At 37.9% G+C, this 20,697-nt stretch overlaps 1 protein-coding gene and 1 pseudogene across 3 annotated transcripts in view; one reads left to right on the top strand and one right to left on the bottom strand.

The window, feature by feature from the left end:
• GNAL (G protein subunit alpha L) overlaps window positions 1–20,697 on the bottom strand; it is a 154,699-nt gene that overhangs the window by 57,415 nt on the left and 76,587 nt on the right. The window lies entirely within an intron of this gene.
• LOC120589684 (uncharacterized) lies at window positions 5,039–5,157 on the top strand (annotated as a pseudogene).

Raw genomic sequence — 20,697 nt, 5'->3', positions numbered from 1 at the left:
CAGCAACAATGTAACATTTTTTTTCAAATATTTTCTATCCTTGGTTGGGTGAATCTGCAGATGCAGAACCTGTGGATAAGGAGGGTGAACTGTACTCGTGACTCTCACATTGACAGCTCCAGCTCAGACCTCTTCTCTGAATTCTGGATTTGCATGTCCAACTGCCTGCCTGACATCACTGCTTGAATTCTATCAGGTAACTGCAACTCAAAAAATTCCAAAACAAAACTCTTAATTTCCTCTTAAAACTCGTCCTACGTGGAGCCTTCCCCAGTTGATGGCAGCACCACCATCCAGTTGCTCAGGCCCCAAACCCTGGAGCCATCTTTGACCCCTTTCTTCCTCTCATACTTGCTATGTGATCCTTAAGGAAACCCTCTTGGCTGTACTTTCAGAACACACCCAGATTCTGATCACATCTTACACCTCTACGTTCTTGATTGAAGCCATCTTTTAGGACTGGCAGTTACTGCCACAGGCTCTCAACTGACCTCTGTTTCCACTCTTTCTTATTACAATCTATTCAACTCAGGCATCAATGATTCTTTGAAAACACAAGTCAGTTCACATTGTAAGTGGACTCAAAACAACCCAATGCTAACAACTCAAGTGTCCATTGACAGATGAATGTTAAACAAAATATGGTATATTCATACAAGGGAATATTATTCAGCCCTAAAAAAGAAATTCTGACACATGCTGCAACACAGATGAACCTTCAAGCTATTATGCTAAGTGAAATAAGCCAGCCACAGAAGGAAAAATACTGCATGATTCCGCTTATATGAGGGACCTAGAGTAGTCAGATCCTCAGAGACAAAAAGTAGAATGGTGGTAGTCAAGGGCTAGGGGAAGAGGGAATGGAGAGTTAGTGTTTAATGGCCACAAAGTTTCAATTTGAGAAGATGAAAAAGTTCTAGAGATGTATGGTGATGATGGTTGCACAATGTGACTGTAAATGAGGCCGCAGAACTGTGCACTGAAAAATGGTTATGATAATAAGTTTTATGTTATGCCACAATAAAGAATTTATGCCACAATAAAGAAAAGTTTATTAAGAAAAGAGAAGAAAACATCAATCCATTGCTTCCCATCTCAGAGTAAAATCCGAAGTCCCCACATTATCTGCCCCCCCGCCCCGCAATCCCCATCTTCTTCGCCCTGTTTTTGCCTGGCTCATTCTTTTATAGACACTGGCCTGGGTGTTCCTTGAACATGCCACCTTGAGGCACTGCTTGTGCTCTTGCTTCTGGCTGGACACTCCTTTAGGTCTCTGCCCAAATACCTTACTATCATTAACAGCCCTGTATAAAATAGCAACATTAACTGCCATCCTGCATTTCCTACTACCTTTTACTCTTCTTCACTCCCTCCCCACCATCCATCCCTATACTGTATCCCTACTTATCTAGTGGTTGTGATCTTGTTTGTTCTATAGAATGTAAGCTTCATGAGGAGCTTTGTCTCTTCTGTCTGCTGCTATATCCACAGCACTTAGAATTATGCCTAGCAGATAAACATTCGGTGTCTACTTTAGGCATCTGTGAATGGATGAAAAATCACTGGGTGTTTTGACCAAGAGGATCCCAGAGCTCTGCTTCAGGAATGTGACTCCTGAAAACACAGAGATGTGGGTTAGAGCCATAAGCCACTGCTGCAGTGAGACCAGTTTGAAGGACACTGTGATGAGTTGTGCTTTGGAAGAGTTGACAAATTTCATTTAGATAAGTTGGGTGACTAGTGGGATGATTCGAGAGATGTCGGGGATAGAGTTACACATGGAGGATCAGAATTCAGTTCAGGGTTGAAGCTGTGACTGGAAGAACTTTGGGAAGACTCTATAGGAGGTTGCTGATTTAACTCATAGTGCTGAATGAACTTGCCAAGGGAGAGGGGTAGGGAGAAAAGCAGAGAAGAGTGACAAGAATGGGACCATAGAGAATAACTAGCTTTTAGGGATTAGAGGGTTGAGGGATGAAGAGAAGAGTTAGGAGAAGAAACAAAAATGTACAGGTAAGTGAAAACCAAAATACCTGTGGGTGCCGGGGCGGTATCAGAGGTGGAATTTAACCATATCATCAGGGTAAAAGCAGAATCCATGAGTAACAAAGACAATGATAGACAATGTCCTCTGAACCAGTTCAGTCATTCCAAAAAGAACTTATAGCAACTTTCCGGGGCTATTCATGACATAAGAAACTCTATAAACAGAATGGTTTCAGTTCTTACTCTCTCAATTAATCTTTTAGGGCCAAAAAATACAATTAGTGGGCAGCAACAAGATTTTAGGGGGAATCCATAAGAAGCATGATCTTTTTTTTAAAAATTTTTTTGCTAACTTAACTCTAAATATCAAGAAAATAGTGTTTTCTTGGCAAGTGATCTATCAAGAGGGAATAAATTAAGGCATGTGACAGATTCCAGAAAGAAGAAATATTTTTCTTGTAATCTTTAGCCAAAACCCAACTTTCCTTCTACCACAAAAAAAGTATTCCTAAGCCTTCAAGGAAACAGGTAACCAAGTTCATGTTTGAAAAGCCCTGAAAACATAAACACTATATATGATTGTTATGTATTGCACTGATTATTGCTATAATTGTTTTGGACCTGCCTTGGATCACTTATCTCCTTCTCTGACATGGAGCACCTTCTTCAAAAGAACCCTGTTACTTAAAGATTGTGGAGAAGAGCAGTTCTGGCCACTCTTTTGGATGTCTAATGGACATCTTACACTCACATGGCCAGAGGTGTGGATGGCAACTTTGTTGTTCAGGCCAAGCTGTGAATTCATCTTAATGCTTCTCTTTCTCTCACAGGACATATCTAATACATTCATATGACTCCACTTTCAAACTGTATCCAGCGCTGACTATCTTAATAGTTGTATAATTCTAACCATGAATATTTCTCATTACCCAGATTACTGCAACAGCCTCCTAACCTGTCTCCGCTGCTCCCACTATTGCTTCTGGAACTCCAGCCAGGGTGATGCTTCTACAGTGCAGGTCGGCTCAGGTCACTCCTGCGCTCAACACCTCCTATGAAACCCTTTTCACTCAGAGTCCCTATAATGACTACAAAACGCTATTTCTTTGCTGTCCCTCTCTCCATGACCTCTTTAATATCACGTTCTCATTCTCCTTCTGCTCGCTGCTCTAGCCACACTGGCTTCCTGCTGTTCCCTGAACCCCCAGCCTGCTCCCACCTGAGGCAGCACCTTAGCGCTGCTGTTCTGGCCGCCTGGACTGTCTGTCCCTGATCCTGCTTTGCTCACTGCCTTACCTCTTCAGGGCTCTCCTTAAATGCCCCCTTCTCAATGAGATCTGCTCTGACCATCATCCTTAAACTGCAGTCCCCTCCTCCTCCATCCCAGGCCCCTTGGCCTACTCTAATTGTATGGTCTATACAGGGCTTAGCGCTTCCTAAGATACTCTGTAATTAACTTAGTCATTATGTTCTATGTATTCTCTGTCTTTTCTGCTATACCGTGAGCACCACGAAGGCAGGGATCTTCGTGTTCTGATATACATGATCTTCGTGTATATCGAGCACTTAATATAGTCCTTGACACATACTAAGAGCTCAATAAATATTTGTTTAATAACTAAATGTATCAATAAACTTTTCCAAGAAATCTTCCCTCACTTTGCCTTCTATCTTCTTTATTCACCTCCATACCAAACATTTATGTTCATTAAGAGAGTTGAAAATTCATATACATTATTTGTTAGCAACTTGGAATTGATGGGAAAATTTTTGTAACTACAAGTAGGTTTTATATTTGAATGTTTAAAGTCATGTTTGTCCTGGTATTGAATATTTTAAAAAACGACTTTTCTGGAGTCCAAAAACACCATTATCCCCAGAAAGTCATAAATTATTCGTGTCATTGATATTGTATTGACTATAGCACATGTAAGAGCTTCCTTTTCTGACAGACAAGAGCTAAGACAAACCCTTCCCACATCAGAGCTTCGCCTGGCCTGCATCCTTGCATGCCCGGCAAGTCGAGGTTGCTTGGCCTTTTCCTGGTTTAACTTGTGACCGTCACTATTGTTGGTTTGGCTCCCTGTGTGCCTGAAGAATTTTAACCCATGGCCATGTAATCTGGCAAAGAACAAGTTCTACCTAGGCCTGTGGCCTGAGGGACCTTCTACCAAGGCAGTGATCACTTTCATTCCAGTGGCTCCTGCCTGCCAGGATTTATGCCTCTCCTCTCAGCAAATACTGTTTCTATATGACAACAAATTGTCTCCTGCCACTTATACACCTCTCTAAAGTATCTATGAAGAACACTTTATTTTGTGCTTGTAAAATTCCTAATTATGACCAATCCAAGGATAATAAACAACACACACAGTCAGTTATTCCCTCAATTTACACTTCCATGTAGTCGGTCATATTATCCCCACATGATCCTTATACAATCAGCCTCACTACAGGGGTTGGTTGGACACCAGTTGTTTGTCATTTTATCTATCTATCTATCTATCTATCTATCTATCTATCTATCTATCTATCATCCATCCATCCATCCATCCATCCATCCATCCACCCATCCATCCATCCTCTACCTACCTATCTATCATCTATCTATCATGTATATGTTTGTTTGAAATAAATATATGGAGATAAAGATATGTTGTCATTGTTATTAAGGCTGTTGATCCATAGGGGAAAATCAGAACATGGGATATTAGATTCAATTTAAAAAATAAAGCAAATAATAATAATAATAATGATAATAATAAGAGACTTTAGTTTCATGGCCTGTGAAGAGTAGAGAGACAAATGAAAAAAGAAAGAGAAAGAGGTCAGAGAGTGAATCAGAGACATATGGGGGAGAGAAAGACAGTGTCAAGTGAAGAGGATGAAGAGACAGGAGAGAGGAAGAGAGGCAAAGGGAAAAGACCAAGGACATAGAGAGAGACAGAGGCCCACACATGCCCAGCAACAAGGGAAAAGTGGGACGTTTTGTTAACTGTGTCATTTCAGACTTACTACTAAAACTTTAAGAGAAATGCCTTTAAAAAAACACATCTATGGCCATGCTACTCTGAATAAGCCCGATCCTGTCTGATCTTGGAAGCTAAGCAGGGTCGGGCCTGGTTAGTACTTGGATGGGAGACCACCTAGGAAGACCAGGTGCTGTAGGCGTAAAAAATAAAATAAATAAAAAAAATAAGAGATTGTAAGCTGACAAAGTCCTTGCAATCTGTGAGGTCAACCAAGGGTTGCCTCGCCTAAAAAAAAAAAACAAAAACCAAAAAACAAACAAACTAACAAACAACCACCATGTGCAAGAGTAATAATAATTATGGGTGGGTCAGTTGATAACAATCTGAAGGCTACTGCTTGCCTGGGCTGGATAGGGACCCTATTATTCATTGTGTTACTGTATAAAGGCCGCGAAACATTCTCATTGTGGAAATAACAGAACATTTATGTATAAGACTGAGCAACTAGAAGATGTCAACGATGCTGTTTACACCTGTCATAAGAAGATCGTAGTACCCACAAAGCACCTCAGTGCTCTTGGGCTATAGAGATGGGGTGTCTTCCAAAGCACAGGCTCAGAGGTACTGATTGCCTCCATGCCTGGGGACACAGGCTCAGATTCTTAGGACTCATTAGTTTGAGGAGTAATTTCTAAAGTTGTTGTTAGAACATTTAAAACATGTTAAACTACTTAAGTGCTTTTAGCTTATGATTTGACATCCACATTTGATTCTAAACATTCCATTTTCTGATATAAACATTAGTAAATAAGAAAGAATGTTTTATTTAGCAACTATCAAAGTTATATTGAAGATATGTTATTCATTCATTCATGTATTTAAGTATAGTTGGTACACAATATTATGTTTCAGGTGTACTATATAGTAATTCAACATTTATACACCTTACAACGTGATCAACACACTAAGTCTGGTAATCATTTGTCATCATGCAAACTTATCACAATCAAAATATATAATCCTGAATGTCTGGAAATCATTTTACATATATGTATGTATGTTGTAAATATAACCACAATTCATACATTTTTGAGGAACTGGATTAATGTTTGCCTTTCATTGTAAAGAGAAGAGAAGATTGGAGACACTTAAATACGAAGTGCTTTAAAGGCACAAAAAAGAAAGAGAATTACCTAGGTAAGGGTAAATCCTGCTGCGGTCCAACCCATCCACCTCTGTGTTTTGCCACCACGAAGCTGAACTTTTATCTAGTTTGTTGAATGAGAAGTACAAGAAGCACACCTGTGACTTTATGTGGTAAACTTCAAAGATTTTATAGTTATCTCTCAGGGAATGTCACACTAACCCAAGGATAAGAGTGTCACAAGCATGTTTTACATGTTTGTTGTTGAAGACTGTATTTGCTCATTATATATTTGTTATAGGAGAGTATTTGTTATAATACGTCTTTTGTAGAAAATCTAACTTACTCATTTAGGTTGTAATGTTTATTTCAGTGCTGTGTGAGTAACTCATTAACACTTTCTCTCTCTCTCCAGCTCTGTGTAATGACATTAGTTCACAGCTAGTCTAAAACATTAGGACTTTGTGTTTTGCATTTTTCTATGTAGGCCTGTTTGCAAAAAATACGTATCAGACTCTGACAGATTCATTTGTAAACTCAACAGGAAGCTTGTGTCTTTAATAACACTATCCAAGAAAGTTATGAAGAATACTAAATAATTGAGTAATTCAAGAGATGAAACTTGATATACTGTAAATAAAACATTTTTTTCTGACTGCAAAGAAGAATCAAAATTAGGTCAGTCCAAAAAAGTGATATAACAATATTAATCAAAAGCCTTAAAGATGATGTCTCTTTCAGCAGTTCTATTAGCAATTTATCCTAAGAGGAAAAAAGGTCTGCGAGTTGTAAAAAGCTACATGTTTATGCAATATTATATAAAATAGCAAAAAATTAAATGCCTACAATAGAGAGTTGTGATTACTATGCAGCCATTAAAACTCAGGTTGTGAAGACATATTAATTAAGTGAAAAATATTTCGAGTAAGTTTAAAAGACAGGTTTTAAATTGGTAGCTATGCTAAGGTCGCAATTTAACAACAAAAAAAAAACGGGTATGCTTGTCTATAAGATGTTAGAAGGATATCACTAAAGATTTGTAGTGTTTATCCCAGTGAGATAGGACTATGGAAGGAATTTATTTTCTTTCATGATACCTTTCTGTATTAAAAATTTTTAAATCTTACAATTAATCTGTACATTCTTATCACATTAACACACACATTGTTGGAGTGGCTCCATAGTGTAGTGGTTAGCACGTCTGCTTTACAAGCAGACGGTCCTGGGTTTGCGCCCCAGGTGGGGCCACGGACCATAACCCGGGTGCGCCAGGCCCCGTGTGTGCCAGGCCTGGGTGCATGCCGGGAGCATGTGGGAGGAGACACCCCGTCTTCAGAGATCCAGTTCTTAAGGGGAGACGGCAATGTTCATAGGTCAGGGGTGGAAGTAGGGTGGGGGAATTAAAGAGGGGGGAAAAAAAACACACACACATTGTTGGTGCCCATTCTCATTCGGTCACTTTTCACTGGATTCCTGCTTATATGCTCATCTCTAAATATGTGGCATGTCAATATATAATTAATTAATGGGATAGAAAGAAATGGTTATTTTCTTCTAAGATAATAACATTCTACTTTTGGGGGGAATGCTTTGGTGTCTGTTAGCTGACCCCAGCTTTGAAGAACCTCATAGCTGAGCCCTCCATTCCTGCAGGAACCAGCTGCTACTGTCCCTAGTTACCTGTAGCTGATGAAATAGGAATTATTTTATTTTACACCAAACCCATGGAGGAGACCATTTCTCCTTAGGGAAGCCTGTTCTCCTCCATACTGAAGTCTACAGAAACAGCAGAGCTCTGCTGTTATCCAGATCTTAACACAGAGAGGTGGCCCAGATATGTAGAGGAAGGCCTAAACATCATGCTCAACATTCAAGGAAATATCTGTATAAAAGTGCAAGGAAATATCTGTATCAGCTAAACTTTTCTCATAATGGAATTTATATTATTTTAAGTACAAAGCCTTTCATTACATCTGCTTCTATGTCCTACCCTTAAATCTATAGTTTCATGTGAATGATACTTGATAAAAACACTTGATTTATAAATTATTTTAATCTCTATTTCACTAAACATAAATTTGAGAAAGTCATTTTTTTCCTGGGATGAGAAGAAACATTGTTAGATGTCTGTTTATGTATTTTTTAAAATTAAAAAATATTGAAGTGAAATTCACCTAATATAAAATTAATTATTTTAAGATGTGCAATTCAGTGTCATCAATGTAGTCACAATGTTGTAACCACCTCTATTTAGTTCCAAAACATTTTCATCAGTCCAAAAGAAAATATCATGCCCATTAAATAGCAAATCTCCATTCTTTCTTTCTTCCAACACCAGGCCAGCACTGATCTGCTTTCTGTCTCTGTGGATGCGCCTATTCTGGATATTTCACATAACTGGAATCCTACAACACATGGTCTTATGTGTCTGGTTTCTTTCATTCAGCACAATGTCTGCAGGCCTTACCCAGGTTGTACCATATAGGGGTACTTTATTTCTTTTTGTGGCCGAGTATTATTCCATTGTATTATATACCACATTTTGTTTAACTATTCATCTGTCAATGAACGTTTCTGTTTCTGCTTTTTGGCTATTGTGAATAAAACTGCTATAAACATTAGTTCACAGCTATCTGTTCAATTTTCTGCTTTCAATTATTTTGGAATTGCTGAGTAATATGGTAGTTTTATATTTAAGCTTTTGAGAAACCACCAGACTGTTTCCACAGTGGCTGTACCACTTTCCATTCCTCCAGCAGTGTGTGAGGGTTCTAATTTCTCCATATCCTCACCAACACTTTATATTTTCACTAAAAAAATTATGGCCATCCTTGTCAGTGTGAAGTGGTATCTCATTGTGTTTTCGATTTGAATTTCTTTAATGGCTAATGAAATTCAGCATATTTTCATGTCCTTGCTGGTCACGTGTGTATCTTCTTCGAAGAAATGTCTGTTTAAGTCCTTTGCTCATCTTTAAATTGAGCTGCTTGTCTTTTTGTTCTTGAGTTGTATGAGTTCTTTATATATTCTGGATACTAGACCTTTTCAGATATATGATTTCCAAATATTTCTCCCATTCTATTGGTTGTCTTTCATTTTCTTGATAATATCTTTTGATGCACAAAAGTTTAAACTTTCGATAAAGTCCAATTTATCTATTTTTGTTTTATCTTGTTGCTTGAGCTTTTGGTGTCATATCCAAGAAATCACTGCCAAATCCAAGGTCATAAAGATTTATCGCTGGTTTCTTTTAAGAGTTTTATAGCTTTAGTTCTTGTGTTTAGGTCATTGATTCATTTTGAGTTAATGTTTTTGTATGGTATGGGGTATGTATATTGTTTAGAGTTAGTTCAATCTAGATTATTTCTCAAATTCAGATAAGTTTTGTTGGAAAATGACATACTTCAATGCTATAACAGGTCCATACTACATAAACACACCTAATTTTGATAAGGAATTTTGTAGTGGCCTCCTTTCCACAAATGGAATATGAAGAATTTCCTATGGAAGTTGTATCATCATGTCACCAATAATGGCGGTTTGTCAAAGACATTTAAAACAAGGATTATCTTCTTCCTCAAAACTTGTTATCAATGCCCAAGTATTGCCTAAGTGCTAACAATCGATCGTTCAACAAATATTTACTGAGTTCCAGCCCCGTGCTAGGTACCATGTTAGGAGTTGGGGAGGCTGCAATGGATGAGAAAGAGGTGGTCCCTATCCTCAGGGAGTTTGTAATTTTGCAGATTATGTGCCCAGCACAATGCAAGGTGCTGGGGAGATGGGCTACAAGTATGAGCTACAACTCCTGTTCTCGAGAAGTTAACACTTTAGTAAGGAGACCATGGCTAAGATACACCAAATAATTAGAAAATGATAAAAGGCAGTACATACTGAATATAATATGGTGACTATTATGGTGCCAACTAGGAAAGCCACAGAAAATGAAAGCTGCAGGAATCTGGGAAAGGGAGAGATCAGTCAATTTCAGAATAGATTGGAAAGGTCAGCAAAGGTGGAGGGCTTGAACTCAAAGAACCAGAAGAACATGAAAAATGAACACGATACGATAGTCAGGAGACTTTGAACAGATTGGCTTAACTGAGTAGGAATGAGTAATACCAGGGAGCCATGAGGATGGAGGTGATGGTGCTTCAGTGGAAGCCGTAGGGAGCTCTTCGCACACTATATTACTAAAGAGATGGTTAGCGAAAGCTACTTGAGTCCAAAGTCCTTTGTCTCACACTCCTTCGTAACCTTCTAGCTAAAACTAGTGGAGCAGAAGCTCCATAAATGCATGTTGTTGCTGCAGCTCATGAGTCTAGGTGACCATATCTACGAGCTAAGCCGTTATTCTCTAATAATATGTTTTACCTAAATGTATTGCATGTACTAGTAGGTTGATTTGTGTGTGCATAGGTACCATGTTAGCTTTAGTATCTTATTTAATTAGTGTGGAGTTGGTTATAGTTTTTCTCTTTTTCAAAGCTTTTAAAATGTTTCACTAAGAAATACACCCAAGGGAGAAATCAGCTCATTTATTTCAAACAAACAAGCATGATCTCTTGATAATCAACCTTCTGTTTAGAAGGCAAATAGAGTCCCTTATGGCTTCTCTGAGCCCTCCTCCCGCCTGGGTGGCTCTATGATACAACAAGGGAGCCAGGTTCTGCTGTGGCTACAGAAAAACACCTAGCTGTTCCTGCTTCTGTGGCTGGCAACAAAGATACAAACAGACAAGACATTTAAAAATAACTGTGGCCTGTAGATCTCATTAAAGTTGCAGCATCACTTTCATGGAAACCTTCATTAGGGTCCTAGCAACGGTTTACAAATCCACGCAAGCTCCCAACACTGAGCTTTCCTTCACTACTGCTAAAAGGATGTCTTAATTAGAGAAACTCTCCCTCCCAAATCAGGATGTCTTGCTCTGTAAATTCTGAGTAGCAGTTTTATTTCTTTTACTAAATATTGAAAGAATTTTGATAGAATAATCAACAGGCTGCTACACACAGAATTTTACATTGTGTTAAATGCCAAAGGGGTCTCAGAGATAAAAATCAAACATGTTAGGCAAATATGTTCCACCCCCAGCATCCCCAGCGTGTACCCTGACCCCCACTGCCGTTAAGTGTTGAAAAACTCTTGGTGCATCTGTGCGAACAATGAGATCTCTCTCCACTGTGAATACCACAGTATCGTAAACAACACTCTCCCTCTCCTCCACTTGCCTCCACCCGCAAGGACACAGTGATGTCAGAGTGTTGGAAGCTGGGGATTGGGCTGCACTAATAAGCACCCTGGAGAATTCTCCTTTCACAACAATGGTCTGGTAAGGTTCCAGGGAGACAAATGGCACAAGCTGAGACTCTGAGCACCCCTACCTCACCCTAACTCACCCAGACCCTGCACTCAGCCCCTCATCAGAGGAATGGCTTGAGCGAATTATATTCAAACTATTAAAACCATTCTCCCACTTAAATTTTTTTACCTTCAATATATCTGGCATCTCATTATTTTTATTTTTTTCCATTATTTTTTAAAAAGAGTATCTTTTCTGGGCCATTGGAAATCTCTAAAAACCTGAAGCCTGGAACTTACCTAGAATTTTCTCATTTTCATTATCAATGACCCGAGCCTTTCCTTTTAATTTATTTATTTGAGGTATAATTGATGTATAACATTATATTAGTTTCAGGTGTACAACATACTGTTTGATACTATTTATATATTGCAAATGAGCCTTTCCTTCTTCATACAAAACATTTACTTTGATACTTTTACTTTGAAACACAGAAGTATCAGTGGATTATAGACTATGTCTTGTACTGTGGCATTTTATAAAAAGGCCTTTTTATAGCTCTGAGTCTAAATTTTTCACATACCTTCTTAAAGTCAGATGAGCATTATTCGTATAAATAGCATGTAAACCTTTTGTGTCAATCTGTTTGTTTCCAGATTATGGTAGCAAATGCCAAGCTATAATTGGAGATAGAATGTAAATAGGATAAAAGGAGAAACATAGAGTACTTTATTTTAAAAAATCCACTTAAAAAGAATATTTTTGCTTATGTTTGTAAGCCATAAGATGCAAAATTGTATTATTTGATCTGTGGAGAATCTGGTTGTCTATACATAGTCTTCCCCACCAAATATGCTTTGTAGATGCCACGACTTTGATTTACCTGTACATGGAGTCCCCCAGGTGAGCTCAGAAGCTGTGAGAAAATCATGGGAGTGTATCAGCAAACCATCTTCAAGTAATGCTGACATGGAGGGAATCTACCACTTAAGGTCTTTGACTCTGGAGAATCTTGATGGTGTCAGAATTTCTAACATCATTTTAAGCTTTTTTTTTAATCACTGTTTATCCAGGCTTAAATGCACAGTGAAAGAAAAGGACATTGGCCATTTTTTCACGAGTTCCTCAGTTTTGACTAGGGTTATTAGCCTTGATTAACTTTTTGGCATTCCAAAGCAATATCCCAATACTTATGCTACTGTTGAGAGTGTCACACCCAACCCTGCTCTAGCTCTCCCTCTATGTCCCAGTAGGCCTGGCTGGAGTGAGAGCAAAATGACAGGCTAATGAATGCACAGGTCGTGCTGCACAGAGCTGGAAGAGCAGCTAGAGGTGGAGCAGGTGCCTGAGCTGAGGTAGGTCTAGCAGCGGTATTTGCAGTATCAGGTCTTCTTTAGTACAAATCCTTTACATTTAAATTATCATACACACTGTTTTTAAGCAAAAATACTGTTGATGACTTTTAAAGAATCAAGATTTCTTCTGAATTGTAAATATAGAAAGTGCTATAGGAAAGTGCAATTATTCCTATGACTATGAACTATAACTGCAGAGAGCACGGGCTACATTTGTAGGTTAGGCATTTCGCACTGGTGACCACTCACACATAACTAGAAAGTTCCTGCAAGTCCTCTCAAAGTTTATGAACACAGCCTAGCCTAAGCACTGAGAGCCACACCAGGTGTTTGTTCTGTTATAATGCCAAGGTACAGCAGAAATCTTCTGGGAGCTTTTAGTATAGAGAGATTCCCCAACTCCTCCCCAAGAATTCCTGAATCAAACCTCTGAGGCAGGCATAAGGCCCTTGTTTTAGAAACTCCCCAGATGATCCTGAAGCTCACTTTGATTTGAGAATTATGCATTGATCCCGAGGCTGACAAGTTCTCAGGGCTGCCTGAGATCTCAAAGACCCAGTTATGGCAATGGCTCAGGTTTGATCAAGTACTAATTTATTGAGGACAACAGGAAATAAAAAAGGGAAGTTTGCAGAAGGAATTGGGAAATTGTCAATGTCAATGAAACCAGGTGTTAACATTCACTTTGTGCCTATTTTTATTACCAAGCCAATCCAGTACAGATTGCCTTGATCCTATTAAGCAGATATTCCCTAATATACACATGAAAACTTCATGAAGTAAAACTCACCAAGGCAGGCAGATCTCAAATACAGGCAATCATCCAATCAGGTTTAACTCTACTAGTTAAATGATGGCTGCCGAATGATACCAAAGTCTGAAATGTTCTATATCTATATCTTATGTCAATGCTGCGAAAAATCACTAAGGGTAAAATCAGATAATGCTGTAAATGTTGAGAACAGCTTTAGCCCATCTTATTGAATAACATATTATTGCTTCCAACCACAAGAGCTGTTGCCAAAGAAGGGATGTGTTATTAGCAGAGACTTTAGTGTTATATCGAAACATCTTAAGGAGATGTAAAATGCATTGTCTTAAAACTGGTACAGAATAGACTTTTGCCATTGCCAGATTCTTACTTTCCTTTATATTTGTTCATAGGAAGTGGAGACATTTTTAAACTAGCATTTATTTAAATCCTATAAACTCTTGAGTTTTAGTTTTTCATGAGTATTGGCCTAGCCTTCCTAATTAGACTGTAAGCTGTAGAACAGAAATTATTTAAAAAATCTTTTCTACACTGCTCTGAGCAGCTAACCCAATTTCTTGAACACTGCTGGAGCTAAGCCAACATATGTTGTACAGTTTCATTAGTTTGGGATATACAAAGGTGAGGTGAATTAACAGAGAAATTAGCAAATGATGTTCATAAAATACAAAAAGATTTAAATGAAAATTTGAGAAAATCCATCCCATTACGCCTTTTAAAAAAATTTCTTTTTCAATTAGAGGTTATATTCAATATTATTTTATATTAGTTTCAGGTGTACAGTGTAGTAATTAGACATTTATATAATTTATGAAGTGATCACCCCAATTAGTCTAGTACCCACCTGGCACTATACATAGCTATTACAAAATTACTGACTATATTCCCTATGCTGTACTTCACATCCCCGTGACTATTTTGTAACAACCAATTTGTACTTATTAATCCTTTCCCCTTTTCACCCAGTCCCCCACCCCACCCCTAAATGGCAAGCATCGGTTTGTTCTCTGCCCATTACACTTTAGTCACATGTAAAAGAACCATTACCAAACACTATTTCTCATTTAGATCTGACTCCCAAAATGGATTTACTTTCTGTGGAAGTTCTAGTGGTCAAAGGGACAGAAAAAATACAGTTTCCATTCTCCTTTCGTATTCTTCTCTACAGTTCAGTTATTTGGGTTCTGTGAAGACCTAATTCTACTAATCATGGGTATCTACTCCAGGGCGACCACAGACTCCATATTAGAATGTGCATGGTATTTTAGGACACTGAATTATAAGCTGAAATAAGCACATAAATGGCAGATGGGATAAACTTCCTTTTCTCCTGATTTCTGAGAGTCAGAGTTCTTCACCCTGTTTCTGATAATATCTTTCACAGGTAAGGAATCATAAAGGAGGGGCAGACCCACTTTTCTTCTCTCCCCTTTTCAGAACAGGGAACAGTCATTTTCTTACACTTTAATAATTTTCCCCCTTGAGAGAGGAATTTAAATGTCTTTCACTTGCCAGGAGAGTGGGAAGAAGGTGGGTGGAAATTTCTAAAGACCTTCAATAACAGCTTGCCACAGAACTGAGCTGGAGGAGCTGGTGCTGTAACCCGTTCAGAGCCGAGATGATCTTTGATACTTTGCTGGAGGGGAAGAATTAAACCAGGTCTCTGGTCAGAATGACCCCTTCTGGCCTCACATATACCAACCTGGACACAGTTTAGGATGGACACAATGCCAAAAATCAAAACCAAAACAAAGCAATTCGCTTTTAAATTCACTGGCAATGACTTGTTTTACCTAAGATACTGAATTGTATGCTAGAAAGAGAAAAATACAAAGCCCTTGGAAAGGCTGGATGGGATGCTCTCTGGTTCTTAGAGATTTATGGCCTGTACTGGTCGGTCCTCGCTGGCAGGCACTGGGCCCTGGCTGTGGGGAGAAGTGCTCTCTTTCTAGGCATCAGCACTGGCAGTTCCAAGCATGGCTCAATATCTTTGTTTCTTCTACTTATTAGAGCTTTAAAAGTTATATTTTCCTTTTACCCTATTTGTTGGGAGGCTCAAGGCATACAAGCTTAGTACATGGCATCTCATACTTCTACCTGCTCTACAGATACTCACTCCACATTTCCAGAGGCTCCTTGAGGGATGACATCACAGGGAATGGGCAGAATCCACATCCACTCCTCTAAGCTTTGTCTCAACTCTTAGGCACCCTCTCACCTTTCTGCTCTCTAGACTTAATTTCCGTAATTCCACAGGGGCAAATCTTGCAAAAAAAAAAAGTCTAAAAGACTTTATTAGATTGAAGCAGGGGAAGAAATGGCTGATAAGGGATGAAAACTGAGCGTGGGACTGACAAAAAGTATGAATCATAGTAATTCCAGACTTTGGAGAAATGAAAGATGTTAAAATATCTGGAACTTTTCCCCTTCAAACACTATTGTGCTATCTTCTGGTTCCCAGTTTTAAATAGTAATGCCTGAGTAATGCCTCTTGTTTATTCACCTTTTCTAAACTCATGAATCACATATTTCCTCCCACTTTTCTGATTCCCTTATGTATAGGACACCCAGGTCCTTATAGCTTTCTCCTAAGAAACGGAACATGCACAGAACATGGCTTTATTTTTTTCAATTCCACTGAGGCTGAAAAAGAATTTTTTTTTTCTCACATATCCTATTCAGATTCATAATACAGTGCTTTTAAACACACACAGACCAGATCCAATTTCTTGGCTTAGAAGTAAAATGCTAATTTGCATGTTTTCAGTGAATTACTAAATGCCCTAAAAAGTGCATGCGTCAGAAAATGAAAAGAACAAAATTACACAATCTGCCTCTGTTTGAGCAATACATAATCATGTGGCTCTTTTTGGGCAAAAGCATCAAGAAGAGTATGTTTAAAAAGCAGAGTATTAGGCTTATCACAGATTTTGATAACTGTAGGGGTGTCTTTATGAAGGTGTGGTGAGGTTAGGTCTCGTAGCTACTCCTGCTGTATGCACAGAGAACACAGCTGTCTGCAACACCATTTACAAATGTGGAAAATGGCCACGTGGTCAAATTCAGTCCCAATGTCAGCTCATGGGTGGATGGCATAGGAGATTTAGGGGCAGGCAACTGGATTAGAGGTCATGCCCATTCAGATGGACACCTTACCCAGTGACCTGAGGACAGAAAAGCATTGCAGGGAAAGTTCTACAAGAGCAAGCAATTCTTGTCAGCACTGGGAGGGCAAAGACTAGTGTGCCTGGCCCCGTCAAGGGGGAAGCATGGCTGCCAGGCCCAGGCAGTGACCACTTCTCAGAGAATGCCACCGTCCACCAATACAGGCCGGGAGGGCCACGTGGATGTGAGGGGACCAGTGGGGACTCAGAGAAGCACACTGAATAGCCCCAAATGGTGCTTCTCACTCAGCCCTGCACCTATCAGTACCACCAATGCTGAAGCTCGTTAAGAACAAATCATTATTTCCGTTGCCCATATTCTCCAGTACAGCCCAACCTGTCTTATATGGCAACCACTAGTGACAGGTGGCGTTTGAGTAACTGATATGCTGTTTGCTCAAGCTGAGATGTTCCGTATGTGTAGAATTCCCACTGAATTTCAAAGGCCAATTATGAAAAAAGATCACAGAATATCTCATTAATAATTTCTAGAAATTACACATTGAAATAATATTTTGGATATATTAAGTAAAATATATTATTAAATTTCACTTGTTTATTTTTACTTTTAAAAAATGTGGCTACTAAAAAATGTAAAATTACATATGTGGTTTGTATTTGTGGCTCATATTATCTATTTTCTGTATTTTGTCAGTGCTGGCCTCGAAAATGTGTTCATTCAAAAAAGGCTGGCCAAGGTTACATGTGTTGATGCAGTCACTTTAAGATCAGTAGAACATCTTGGTTTTGCAAAAACATAACACAAAAATTTGATTTAAAAATATTTTTCTCTGAATAGCTAATATGGAGTACTTACAGTGTGCAAACACTGAGCCTAACAACTTTTACCTATGCTGATTCATTTAATGCTCACAACTCTGTGAGGTAGGTACCAGTATCATGTCCATCTCAGACAGGAACAAACTCTGGCTCACTGAGGTGCCGCTACTTGGAAGGGCTCTGACCCCAGGCAGCCCGGCTCCAGGGAGCAGTTTTCCTTTCACAACCTTTCTGTTGAATGTTGAAAGTTTAAAATACTTTAAAAATAATTATATACATTCATAATAAATAAGAAATAGATGAGAAATGGGAGAGGCATCCATCTCTGGAATTCTAGTCTGATTCACTTCAAGAATAACTGCTAGAATGTGACGTGAAATTTATAGAATGACAGTTAATTACTTTTACAAACATTGATTGATCTTTTATCACATCTTCTGCATAACCAGAATCTGTCTTTATGGAGGTAATACCCTCAAGTATTTTGTGCCAGCGAATCTTAAAGCACTGGCATCTATCACAATAAATCTCAAATTCAATTCTCGAGACTTATGATTCTCTTTACTCTGCATTATGCTCACATAGCCCCTTCAATATCATCTCTGTAAAATTTTTCTTTGAGAGGGGACATGACACAAAGAAGAATATATGCTGATAAATTAGAAAACTGTAATTTCTTTTTAATGTGGACTGCAGATGAAGAGAACTGGAAAATGACACATGGTCACCACTGGTCCTTACCTGGCCTCTTTTGTTTTATTTCATTATTTATTTAATAATATGATGAACACCATAAGCCCTCTCCCATCCTCCACACTAGATGTGATTAATAATGTTTATCTGCGTGCTCCCTACTTCCTCTTTACTACTTTGAATATTGGGATGATCATTCTCTTCTCTTTAAAAAAATTTCGCCACAAATATATGTATGTTGAAACAATATAGTATTTAGTTTAGCTTGTTTTTGAACTTTACAGAAGGGTATTGTATTATGTATACCTTTTTAACACTTTAGTTCTTCATTCAACAATAAGATACTGAGATCCATCCATGTTGTGGTGTGGGTGTGATTCATTCCTTTTCACTACTGTGTACCTTATTGTGTGTGTATTCTACAGATGATGTATCTATCCATTGTCCTGTTAGTGGGCATTTGGGTTATTTCCAGTCTTTTGTTCTTAAAACAGTGCCACTATGAATAGTCTTGAACATGTTTCCTGTCATATATTCCTAATGAGTCTTGAACATGTTTCCTGTCATATATTCCTAATGTCATATATATAGACATATATTCTGTCATATATTCCTCATTTTATTTATTAATAAAATTTAATTTTGAAATCCACTGTAATCCCTATGCTTCTGGCAGTAGCATCCCCTAGGTTTTCCTCCAAAAGGTTGGACTGAACAAAGACCTGGCAGCTTGATGATTCTATTGTGTGCAATTCAGAATTTTCTTTCCACGTTACTTAGCAATACAGCCTTTCACTCCCTTTAATTATGTATATATAACAAAGTTGTTTATCATTCTTGCAAAATACAAGGTTTATCTTCAAAGGACTCAGTAATTTGTTCATTATGTAAAATGATGTCTTTTAAGAATTATGTAATTAGCCAAGGAAATGCCTACAACCGCTCTTTTCTTTTTTTTTTGAAGCCATATGTTTAACTTTCCACAAAATGCTGTATTTTCTCCATTCTTGATGTAGTACTGCTTTAAAATAGATTTTTGAGGGTGTGGGGGTGTATGAGAGGAGAATGTTATCACATTAAATGTGCATATCTATTATAAGATACATGGCAATTTCAGAAATTTTACATTATTTAAGGTGTATAGTAAAGATTTCTAATTCTTAGTTTGGCCTCCCTGGCCTGAGAGACACAAAGGAACTTAAAGAGTTGTTCAGACCTGTATTTCAATGGTCAGTCCAATTTTTTACTTATAAGTCAGGGAATGCTTTATTTGCAGTGACTACAGGCAGCATGTCGAAAGAGTAAATATTGATAAAAGAGTAAACGTTGATTAAAAAAAAAAGTAAAACATATTTTGCCCACATTTAAAGTCTTAATTTGAAACAGCTATAAAAACCACTGATAAATTTTTAGTCATTTACTGGTTGATATTTAATATTTAACTTGTAGAATATCAATTCTGTAGTCACAGATTCTGAGTCAGTTAAAATGCAAAGACACCTGGTAGGGGTTACACATTAGTAATCTGTCATCAGTCATTTATACAAGTATTACTTAGGTCTTCCAGATTAGGAACTGAGTTGTCAGCAATGTATAAGTCAAAGTCTTTGTGTTTCCTGCTAATTTTTATCATAATTTAAATCCCTTTCTGGTTCTAGTATTTAAACTTGGCCAACTTTAACAGCATTTTAACTCACATTTGTTGTGTTTTTTAGGGTACCCAGCTTTTTTGTGCCTGTGTTCTAATTCATTTCTCAGAGCACCTCCATGAAGTAGGTGTTACTATCTCCATTTCACAGATAGGAAAATTCAAAGGCAAGATGGCCAAGAGACTGTGTCTGGCCAAGAATTGACTCTAGTCTTTTAAATCTTGGGCTTATTCCATTGCACCACACTTCACTGGGGCTGACTGAAAAAATTTTGAAAAACTGTTTGGATAGAAGACTCATCCTCTAATTTATGGCTTAAATATTTTTATTTTAAAGAGCCAAAGAGGTTCCCACAACAAAACTGTAAGCATTTGTTTTTTTCAAGATCTTAAAATATTTAAGTATCCAGAGTTAACACATCTTAAATTCAACAAAAACATCCTTTTCTAAGTATAAGGTTTATAAAAATTTTTAGATATTTGCTCTGAAAGAAGGCCTAATATATTAGGATTGAAATATATAAAAAGAGTACACAAGAATAAATTCCTGGACAAGAAAGTATGACTGTGAATATGCAAAAATCCCTTTACTTCAGGGATTGGCTTCAAGTCCCTACAGAATAATTTTATGTAACAGCACATGAAAAGAAGTTAAAAAATTTAAAATAGAATCTTATCACAGAGATATTTTTATACTACATCTGAGACCCTAAGAAAGAATAAGAGCATAGAACTAAAAGCTATAAAAAGATCCTAACTGAGCTAATAATGATCTATGTTCTGATAGTGTATATATATTACAACAGCAACAACAAATTATAAAAGACACCTTTCACTGGCTCAGTAAGCTGCAGAACCCTTCTTCAAGTGAGTATAAAAAA

Source organism: Pteropus medius, unplaced genomic scaffold (assembly GCF_902729225.1).
Source record: "Pteropus medius unplaced genomic scaffold, Ma_sr-lr_union100, whole genome shotgun sequence".
Lineage (NCBI taxonomy): Eukaryota > Metazoa > Chordata > Mammalia > Chiroptera > Pteropodidae > Pteropus > Pteropus medius.
This window is presented reverse-complemented; position numbering and strand designations above follow the sequence as displayed.